At 41.7% G+C, this 11,508-nt stretch overlaps 1 protein-coding gene across 5 annotated transcripts in view; it reads right to left on the bottom strand.

The window, feature by feature from the left end:
* LOC141370809 (metalloproteinase inhibitor 1-like) overlaps positions 1 to 10,994 on the bottom strand; it is a 56,802-nt gene extending 45,808 nt beyond the window's left edge. For all 5 annotated transcript variants that reach the window (XR_012375196.1, XM_073882319.1, XM_073882317.1 and 2 more), the window contains exons 1-2: positions 10,829 to 10,994; positions 4,992 to 5,109 (exon numbers count right to left, since the gene is read on the bottom strand). The gene's annotated coding sequence lies outside the window, so the exon portion shown is untranslated. The remainder of the gene's footprint in view (positions 1 to 4,991; positions 5,110 to 10,828) is intronic.
* Positions 10,995 to 11,508: the final 514 nt, after the last annotated feature.

Genomic DNA, 11,508 nt, shown 5'->3' with positions numbered 1-11,508 from the left:
GGCTTGCTGGCTGTTCGTGCTGATCTTCTGGGGGAGGGGCCTGTTGCTGTGGTTTTCAAGTGTCTTTGCCGGAGGCTGAATTGCCCCGCCCTTGTCGGTCCGGGCTAAGCAAGCTGCTCGGGTTTGATCTCAGGAGCTTTTGTTCCCTGCAAGCTCTCCGTACAGCCTTGGAGGACCAGGGCAGAAATGGTGGCCTCCCAATCTCCACCGGGAGGAGTTGAGAACTCGGGGCCCCGCTCCTCAGTGCGCCCCCAGAGAAAAGCAGTCACTCCCTTGTCCCCGGTCTCCAGCCGCACTCGTGCTCACCCGGCCTGTGACCGAGCGTTTGTATCTCTGGCACCCGACCCTGTGTGGAGTCTCCAAACCCAGCAGATCCCTGCGGCGCGTTCCCGCGCCGCTCCTCCCCGGGAAGGAAGGGGAGTCTCCCCGGATCTGCCACTTGTTGGGTCCCTGCTGCAGGAGCAGTGGCCCGACTGGGCCGCGGATCACAGTTTATGGCAACCCCGAGCTGAGAGCCCGCGCCTCGGCTCCGTCTCTGCAGCCAGCTTCCCTGCTCCGATACCTGGGAGCTCTGGCGCACTCAGGCTCCCCTGGTCTTTCTGTGACCCCAAGGGTCCTGAGACCCCACTGTCCCGCGAGGGTTCCACCCCCGCTTAGCCACTGGAGCGACGTCCCTCAGCGGAGCCGACTTCTAAAATTTCCGATTTTGTGCTCCGCGGCTCTAGCACTTGCCAGAAGCGGCCGGCGGAGGCCCCTCCCCCGCCGTCTATCCTCCCGAATATCGCCTCGGATTCACTTCTCCGCACGTCCTACCTTCCAGTAAGTGGTCGCTTCTCTGTTCAGAGAGTTGTTGCTACTCTCCTCTTCGATCTCCTGTTGAGTTCGTAGGTGTTCAGAATGGTTTGATCCCTATTCAGCTGAATTCCTGAGACCAGACGAAATCTAGGTCTCCTCCTCCTCCGCCATCTTGCTCCGCCCCACCGACATTTTTTTTTTTTTAAGAGAGAGGGAGGGCACACAGGAAGGTGGGTGGGGGGAGGAGCAGAGGAGGAGGGAGAGGGAGGGGAAAGAATTGAGCCAACTCACGGCTGAGCACAGAGCCTGATGCGGGGCTGGATCTCAGGACCCTGAGATCATGACCTGAGCCAAAACCAAGAGTTGGACACTTAACCGACTGAGCCACCCAGGTTCCCCTTATAAATGTTCTTTTTATGCTTTTTAATGGGAATAATTATTAGGAGAGCTAAATTATGAAAAAGCATATTACCCTAATTGATTATAAAATAAATCACATTTAAAATTTTTTCTACCTTCTCTACACACAGACTAAATAATTCCACTCCCACTTTCTAACCATTTGTATAGATGTAGATAAAGCTGTTCCTGGACAAAACTGGTAGGTTGGGGGAGTGAGGGGTCATATGCAGTGATGGCCAGAGGTGACAGGAGATTGCTCAAGAGAACATTCCTTGGATGTCTACTATCTGTGCGCATCTTGCAACTGCTTTACCAGATGGGTGTTCTTTTCCCTGTTTTCTGATAAGGAAGCAGTTTTTAAGGTTTTCATTGACCTTGTCAAGGCCACTCAGCGGGTAGGTAGCACAGCCATCAGCATCTGGAGCCCTGCTCTCTAGCCAGGCCCAGAAACCTCCCAGGAATAGAAGCTTTGCTGCCTTTTTGCCCCCTGGAGGTGCTTATGGAGCTCACATTTTCTTGGTTTTAAAAGTAATCCGACTGACACTCACTGAAGATGTTTTTGACTTAGTTGTGAGTTCCTCATCCCAGTGCAGAGCTCCTTGAAAACGGAAACTCCTTTTTGTGATTGGTTTTTAATACTATGAAGCTTCTGGAAGGTATGCAATACAAAATTTTAAACTGAACTAAATGACCCCTCTCGATGTCATTTCCATTACAAAAAATGACTCCGAAACAGCACTGGCTCCCTTTGGCAGTATTTCAGAGGAGAAAAAGTCTAGAGAAGCAATTAATGGTATGCATTCTGGAGTCTACGGGGGCACCCTAAATCTGGCTCCCTACTCCACTGATCCGTAATTCTTGCTGAGGCTGGAGCTCTTTTCTGGAAGGCACTTCTCCAAGTTCTACATCTGGCCTTGCTCTGATTCTTGGTGAGCACAATGAAGCCCAAGCTCTGTAGCCTGCCAGGATACAGGGAAGTACTTCCCATTTGCTTTCTTTCCTCAGAAAAACCATTCAGTGCAGGGAATTAAAAAATGTAGCAGACACATACATTTTTTTTTTTTTTTTGGTAGCAGCAAAGTCTGGGATATATGCCCTTCTATAGCAATTAGGCTTCTCATTCGTTCACTTCAATCTCCAGAAATATCTTACACCTTGACATGATTTCTGATGTGACATTTTCCTACATAGATGCAAGGTAAGATACTGATTCTCACTTTGCATTTGAGAGGAAGTTGTTATGGTAGCATTTGCAGCTTGGAAGATACAGGAAAATAAGTCATCTTTGCATGATTTATTCCCAAAGCCCATTATAACAAAAAGCCCCTGATAATTCAGGTTCATATTAAATTTCTGCCATTCAGAGAAAGAACAATTTGGGCAAATAAGTGCTCATTAAAATTTATTTAGAGGGAATATTTTCCATTAGGGTGTTTCATTATTTAAGAAGAAAATAGAAGCCTATGTAGTAATGCATAATGCTCACACCAACATGGCATTTTAGATAAATTACATTTGGATAAAGATGAACGTGTTTCGGTTTGGAAGGCTGATTGATTCTAGCAGCTACTGTAGTTGCATAATTATAAGCCAGGTTGAAAGAAGTTACTAAAAAACAAGGATGAGCCCAAAGAAATCCACCAACACGCCAATACAAAATTATTCCATGCTGGTCTAATTTTTGTTCCCTTTGAACTGAGGTTTTGGGCCTTCATACAGGTGGAGTGGGCCCTGCATTACTGAGTCTAGGGTGGTTAAAGGGACAGAAAGGTAGTTTAAGGAGTGAATAGGGAATAGTGGGCACCCTCAAGAATATAGACCCTAACTCGGGACGTTGCATTTCATTATTTTTAAGGCAAAGGAAGGATGACTTGGGCCATATTTGGGGCATGACAAACCAAGGAGCAGCCGTGAAGTTAAGGTAATCACACATCTCTGCAAGAGCTGCATTTTCCACTAGTAACTGTGGCTTGGTAACTTCCTTTCACACAGCCTCACAGCAAGTTCTCAGGATGCCCACTTGCTGCATCAAGGCCCTCTGCCCAGACACCTTGTAAGATTTAGCTTTTTCTCTAAATAGGTTCTGATACCAATTCCTGTGTGTGTGTGTGTGTGTGTGTGTGTGTGTGTGTGTGTGTGTGGATTCCCACACCAGCAAGCAGTTCTCTGGACACCAGCAGGGGGTCCTACAATTCAACTCAATTCTGACACCATCTACCAGGAGACAGCATCATATTTCACAGGTTAGGGGCTCAGTCCTACAAGACTGCCCCCCTTAAGGCCCCTTTAGCACCAGTTGCTAGCTCAGGCTATTATCTGTATTTCTGACTGACTGGCTATAAATTGGAGATTCCCAAAAGCCCCTCCAGTTTGATTACTTTGCTAGAGTGACTCACAGAACTCTAGAGAAACATTTTCCAGATTACCAGTTTATTATAAACAGATGTGACTCAGGAAGAGCCAGACAGAAGAGATACAGAGGGCAAGATGGGGAGAGAGGGCGCGGAGCCTCTGCGCCTTCCCCAGGGGTGTTCCTCTCCTAGCGCCTCCACGTGGTCACCACCCTGGAAGCTCTCTGAACTCAGGGCTGCTGGTTTTTGGTGGAGGCTTCATTACATAGGCACGACAGACTAAATCACTGGCACTGGTGACTGACTCAACCCCTAGCCCCTCTCCCCACCTTGGAGGCTGGGGGGGACCAGCTGTTGAAAGTTTCAACCCTCAAATCATGCGGCTCTCCTGGCAACCAGCCCCCATCCTTAGGTTACCTAAGGGTTTTCCAAAAGTCACCTCGGTAACATAATAATAGACACCTCTGTCACCCTTTGCACAAGAAATTCCAAGGGTTTTTGTAGCTTTGAGGCAGGACAAGCTTGAGGACCAAATACAGATTTCTCAGTGGCTATCACAGTATCATACTCTCCATCTCCCAGCAAGGTTTCCTCAGGGACCTCCCGTTCCACCTCCACCTCTTCCGGCCCGGAGCATCCTTTGCACACAATGACCGTGCTTACTCATCTTCTGTGGTTCCCGCTACTGTGCACACAGTGACCATGCTTACTCATCTTCTGAGGCTTTACAAACCCTCACTTCACATCTACCTTGCTTACCAATTCCAACTTGTGCTCCCTTCTCCCTCCTCACCCCAAATGGCTGCAAGCTGCTGAGCCATAAGAAAGAGTGACCACAGCATGGGTGGAGGGAAGACATGATCAACCTATGGTTTTGGGACCTGGACCAAGGGAGTCCATTAACTGCTTTAAGCCTCAATTTCATCATTTAAGAAATGGGCATAAAATATACCTTTCAGGGAAATTCTGGAAATGAAATAATGTGTAGGAAAAGGCAAGCAAATTGCTATCAATTCAACAAATATTAATTAAGTCATGTTTTATGTGCTGTGTAGGACACAGTGTTTCCTGGTCCTTGTTTTCATTATGCTCATTGTCTGCTATTTGGAATGTGGTTGGCAGTCAATTAATAGTAACTGAGAGTGACGCTACCAAAAAACAAGTATTTTCTTTATTCTACATATTAAATTAAATGCTTAACTTTTTCTTAACTCTGCATATGATCAACATTTATTTAATATTCTAAGCAGGTTGCCTGCAATAGTTTAGAACTTTTGAATGCCAAGGGTCAAATCAGATTCTTATCTCATACAAAGAAGCATTTGGTGAAAGCTTCTGATGGATTTCAACCTTATGTCACTTAGCATATATTAGGAGCAAGTCTCACACATTCCATTCATCAAGTGATGTCCAACATGATTAAGATATGAAATATGTACTTACCTAACTGAAATAGATAGTTGTTAGGAAGTTAAAAATCAGTATCATTCTTCTTCATGTTATTTGCCAAATTAAGTAATTGCCGGATAACTTCAACAGTAACTGCCAAGACTTGTAAGACCTACAAGGTAAAATGAATTTTAGTTCTAGACAGATCACCAGTACTTTCCTTTTTTTTGGTCCTACATTTTTTTTTTAACATCATTTATCATGTTTACCTAAGTGGCTCTGATTCCTCAGGGAAATAAAATTGATAGTTAGCTTCAGAGATGCACTTTTCATAAGTATCAAAATAAAGCAGAAAAGAGGAAATCAAGATATTTAATTTTTCCCAAGATATTTCTGGAAAACCTGGAGCTCTAATTCCCATGTTCTTAGTTGATTATTCCTCATATTTATATGTTACCATCCTGGTGAGGGCCCAATTTTGCATTCTCATGGTCTTTCACTGGAGTCAGGCTTGGGGGTGGGGAATAATAATGGGGATAATCCAGGACCTGTCCTGCAGTGAAGATTAGTGACATGTAATGGAGCCAAGAAATGCTTGGGCTTTAGAGCATCTTCAGACCCCTATATCTTCAGGTACCAATCTTCTAACCAATACATGTTTAGTTTTGATTTTAAAGTCTTAACTTCAGAACTCAGATTGAGTTTTATTCTCACATGAGATGCTCATTAAAGTCAAGTGTTATTTATTTTATTCTTATGCAATTGTTACTTTCGATTCAACTGCAGAACTTCACTTTCATCCTTGTTCACGTTCAACTTAGTTCACCTCATTGTGAACAAAGACATAACGGGGGATTAACACAACGGATGAGTGTATGTTTTTGTTTATAATAAACTTTTACTTCCCTTCAATCCTTAGATTTTCTATGACTGTATCTTCTTTTTATGGCTGCATGGCTGGAAAAGAAAATACAGATTTGGCCATTGTTCCACCCAGAACCACAGAGAAAGCATAACCTGTATAACTTAGCAATGGTGAAGTTAAACAATGTTGGTTCCCTATCACCAATCATGTATGTATGCTTCAAGTTCACTTACATAATAGAAAATTTAACTGTTTATAGTTTATAGGGACCAGATACAGAATATTATCATTTCCTCAAAAAAATTACTATTTTTAAAACACATGATCAACCAGGGCATTCAGCTGAGATTCCATAAAGTCAATGTCATTTGAGTAAAGATATATGTATTACAACAAGATTGTAGCAGATCCAACCTATCAAAACATAAAAGTGGGCTTCACCAGGAACAAAATGATCTGTTGGTATTTTAACTGCACCTAGGACAAAAGCCAACACTCTTTAGAGGAAGATAACATAATACGGTGTCTCATTCACAATGCCCAGCATGCAAAAAAGTTACCATACATGATAAGAAGTGTCCAGTTATAAATAAAGTAGTCAACAGAAACAGACCTAGAGATGATCCAGAGTTGTCAGGTAAGGACTTTAAAAAACTGGGTACTATATAAAAATAGAAGATAAGATGAATGTAAAATTGAATATTTCAATGGAAAATTATGATCTATAAAAAGAATAAAATCAATATCCTAGAAATAACAAAATACAGTATTTGAAGTAAGGAACTCATCCAATGGGTTTAATGGCAGAATGAACACAAAAGAAGAATTAATAAATCTGAATAAATATCAAAGCATAGGTCAATGTACAAAGAACAAAGAACTACAACAACAACAACAAAAAACCCCAGTAGTGAACATAAAGGAAATGTGGGACACTGTCAACAAGTCTAATGTATGTATCATTGGAAAACCAGAGATGAGAAAAGATGTACAAAAATTTTATTTCAAGAAATAAGAGCCAAGACTTCCAAATCTGATGACAGGACATTACTCTATTGATTAAGAACCTCGATTAACACCAAGCCAAATAGCTACAGAGAACACCACATTCAGGTACATTATATTTAAACTGCCAAACACCAAAGATAAAGAGAAAATCTTAACAGTAGTTGAGCTATGTGTGTATTTTGTTGTTGCTATGGTTACGTTTTGTTCCATAGGGAAGGAGGATGTGGGTGGGGATTTAGGCCTTTTGTACCACCCCATCCTCCATCTTTCTTGTAAGTACCCAGTGATGTCCGTGAAGAATAACCTGTGAATTGATACAAACTCCCTTTGCATCTGAAAACCTCAGCTTGCCTATGCCTGGTCTTTAGCAAGTTATAAAATTTTTAGCTGAAATTTGACCCACTTGTTTGGCTTATATGGGTTGGCTTGGTGAAGAAATTAGAATGATCTCCTTATTCAAGGTATAGTGTTTACAACAAGTTTTCTCGGACTGTGGGAAGCTCAACCTATGATGGGGAAAGGCATATTTGGCCAACCTTGTCCATGGTGTTAGTCCTGCTGGTCTAAACTCATTGTTGGCACTCAGCCCCAAAGCTGGACAATTATTACATTTGGATTATTCCTTTTTTGGGGAGCAAAGAGCTGTGGGTCCAAGCTGTTGATCCATTCCTAAAACTATGTATTTATTTTATCAAATCTTATACTCTTTAAAACTCAGTGTGATAATCTATTAAATTCCCTATGGAACTTCATAATCTGTGGATACATGTGGAGCAGAAGGAATCTTTCTAGACCCTTAACAGATACATATGCTTTTAATATGAATTGGCCAAAACCACAACTCACACTGGCTAAAGCATGACAACTGGTCTTCCTGGAGGAAGTGCATTTGTAAGATTTGAGGTCCAAACTTTAAGAATAGTTAATTTAAAAAGATCATAAGGGTGGAACGTACTTATTATGGGGGAGGAGGGATCCCTTTTACCATAATACCAGAACTTGTTGGTTGCTTATTCAAAAGCCATTACCCCCAATTTTCTTTTTTAAAGACCCTAGGTTTTTCTCTGGTACCTTCCTTTCTTGTTATGGTGAGCATCTTCATTAAGCCTATCATGGTATTAATTCCCCTTGTCAGGGACCGGTTTAGGAATGGATATGGGAAAAATTACGACAGGGAGGTGTATGTGTATGGAGGAGAAGAGTGCTGGGTGGTTTGCTAAGACTGTGTGTGTGTAGATGTTGTGAAAGTAGAGCTTCTTCTCTCATTGGATTTTGTTGTTTTTTTATGATACCTGGGATGGTGGCAGCCAATCTATGTCCTAGCAGAGTAGCAAGAGAGAAAGAACAGAGCTCCTTGATGGTAAGACACTGAAATACGAATTAAGCAGTCACATTAACAGTCCAAGCAATTATAAATAAATCAAGAAATGACAGTATCTATAACTTGAAAGTATGTACCAACACTCTAATTTTAATAAATATCTTGTTTCCTTTAATAATAAAATGAAAGCATGTCCCTAGTGAAAGAGAAATGTACTACAAAAGTTTATCAACTTCAACATGGGCCTTTCTCTGGACCACAATCTCCCTCTCCTGGGCCCAGTCTTTCTTTACCTCCTCCGAAGTAACCACTGGCCACTGCTGGATATCCTTCTCATTGTTTTACTTTGCATTTGAGTACTAGCATAGGCTTCCAATACACACATAGTTTTATTTTACAAAATGGAATCACAGCATATGCATGTATCTTCATAGTGATTTTTCACTCAATGTCTTTAGGTTATACTTCCGATTTACCACATACACTGTATATTTATGTACATAAAAAAAGCAATTCAGTAAGATTCCTAGACCAGGACTTGCTGCATCAGTGGCTATGCCTATTTAAATTTTGGCTGATATTACCAGATTGCTATCTAAATCAGCTTTAGCAGGTTATGCTCTTATCAAAAGTGTGTGAGAGAAAGCAATTTTATGTTTTCTGGAAAACTTTCTGGAGAGCAGAAGACAAACCAGTAAGTTGTTTTCTGATAGGTATCAGACTTTACATTTTTTACACCCAATTCCACTTTTAGAAATTAATCTTATAGAAGTAATTACACAGGTAGTCAAAAATATATCATAAGGATGGCAGCTACAGCAATATTTATAATCTTGAATTGGAGACCACTAAGTATCTGGCAAAAGGCAATTTGTTAAATGAATTATCATATGAAAGACTGTGTGCTTAAAAGAGACATTTAATATGTCACATAACCACCCAGCTCAGGGAATATATGTTCAAAGAACATAAACCCTAAAATCTAATGCTCTTAGTTCCAGCTGTCTTTGGGCAATTCCATTAACATTTACCCCACAGGTAAGTGGTTAAGATCTAGCAAATGAGGGAAGAGAAATACAGGATTTCAAACATATATTCTCAAATGTTTTCTTGTAATTTTTTTTTAAAGACAAAAACCTCACAAACTATTTGACCTCAGGACTTAAAAGATGAGCATCAAAATCAGCCAGTAACAATTAGGAAGAAAAATGAACTCAGATGAAAGACGAAAATTTTAAGCAGAAGTGAAAGCAGAAACATTTGATAGTATACATGACACTAGAACAGACGCTCTCAATTCTACCCAATACTCATTCCTGTCCTCTCACACAGTAAAGGAACTTTGACTTTTTTTTTTTTTCCCTGATGGGGAGCTACTCAGGCTGCATTCCTAGCGCTTCCTTGCATCTTGTTGTGGCTCTATGACTAAGTTCTGGCAGATGTATACACAAAAGTATGGTCAGAAACTTCTGGGAAGGCTAAGAAAGGGGGCTGAATCATTGGCAAACTGATTCTTTCATTTTGTTCTCCTTCTACCTGCCGCTGGCCAGAAACCTGAACCTGATCATTAGAGCTCCAACAGTTACTGTGAATAATAAGGTTCATAAGGATGGAAGCCAGGGGTTGGGAATTGGAGCATGAAGATAAGTCTGGGTCCCCGATGATACCAGGGTGCTGACACACCAGTCCTGAGCTGCACACCTTTGGACCTCTTTTACGTGAGAGGGAAATGAAGCGTTCTCTTAAGATACTGCTCCTTGACTTTCTGTAATGTGCTACATGTTCTATGTTATATGATACAAAATACCCATTTCATTCTTTAAAAAGACTACAATAAAAAGGGAAATCCCTGGCAAACCTAATAAACAGACATAGAAAATGAATATACAATGTTAGTAATGAAATATAATCTTCAAACACAGAAAAGCTTAAAGATTTATATTAAAGCAACTTGTACAAACTTACCATAATAAATGTGGGAAATCTGAGAGACACAGGTAACTTGTTATCAAAACATAAAATACCTCATTTGACCCAACAAGAGAGAAAATTTGAACAGTCCAATAACCACAGCCAAATTTGGTGGCAGGTTCAGATGGTTTTACTGAGTTTAATCTAAATCCACACATCACGCAATTCCTATGTTATTTTGAATAATTCTAAACCACAGAGAAAGATTAAAGTTCCTGAATTCATGGAATAAAGTGTTGTAAAGATAGCACACAAGAGAAAACAAGATGAATTCCAATTATAAATATAGTAGCAAATCTTTCAAATAAATTATTAGAAGTCTGAATCCAGCTATTCATTTATAATATTATGATATAAACAAATGGGATTAATCTCAGTAATGCAAGGACTTCAAAAATAGGAACTTTATCAACATATTTCATTACAACAACAAACTAAAGGATAACAATAGATGTTGAAAGCTATTCAATAAATTCTAGAGCTATGGTGAATAACTACAAGGAGGGTAGCATTAGAACGAAGCCACTTAAATGCTATTTACTGAAGATAGCAAACACTATTTTAAAAGGTGTAATATTAAAGGCATTTACTATTAAAAACTGGAAACAGTACTAATCACTTCTCATATTTACTCATTTAATCTTCCCGTTGGCCCTTTGAGGAAAATTATTAATACCCCCATTTTAAAGACAGAAAGCGAGGCAGAAAGCGGTTAAGGTAACTTACTCAAACTAGCTAGCTGTGAGCCAGGATCTGTACTCAGGCAATCTGGTTCCGGAATTTTTTTCCACATTCAGGCGGGTTTATTTGGTCTCCCGAACACTCAGGCCCGCATCCCCAGGAGGCCGGCCACGACTGCTCCGCCTGCAGCTTCACTCACATGGGAGTGGAGTCGGCGCCACCCGCAGCAGCTGCGGGTCTGCGAGCTTCTACCCATTTCCGGGGTGCACACGTCCTTCCTTATCAGCTTCCGCCCGCACTCAAGGACGACCCAGTGCCCAAGGGGCTAGAGCACCACATTCTGCACGACGTCGCTCAAGCAATCCCAGGCCATGGCGCATGCGCAGGGCTCACTGAAAGCGGTGAGCCTCACGGGGTGCATGGAGGCGCCAAGCGGCATGAAGCGCACGCGCGTCATGTCTGACATGCGCGGTGGCTTTTCCCACCTGGGGTCGGTCCAAGTTATGTTTGACAGTTGTGGTCTTAGGGGTCAGTGACAGGATTCTGAAGCTGGGAAGTGCTTTGTCCTTGTCGTTGCTTGCGGGTTGAGCATCGTCTGGGCCACTCCTCGAGACCAGCTTAGGCATGAAGGGGTTGCGGGAGGGCTCACGAGGGCTGCTTCTGATCCAGGAAGGCGGCACCTGTTCCTGTGCCAAGGGTCACGGCAGCTCTTACTGCTCCTCAGA

The sequence above is a fragment of the Callorhinus ursinus genome, unplaced genomic scaffold, assembly GCF_003265705.2.
Source record: "Callorhinus ursinus isolate GAN/ISIS: 27379988/994484 unplaced genomic scaffold, GSC_fseal_2.0 scaffold46, whole genome shotgun sequence".
NCBI classification, from domain to species: Eukaryota; Metazoa; Chordata; class Mammalia; order Carnivora; family Otariidae; genus Callorhinus; species Callorhinus ursinus.
This window is presented reverse-complemented; position numbering and strand designations above follow the sequence as displayed.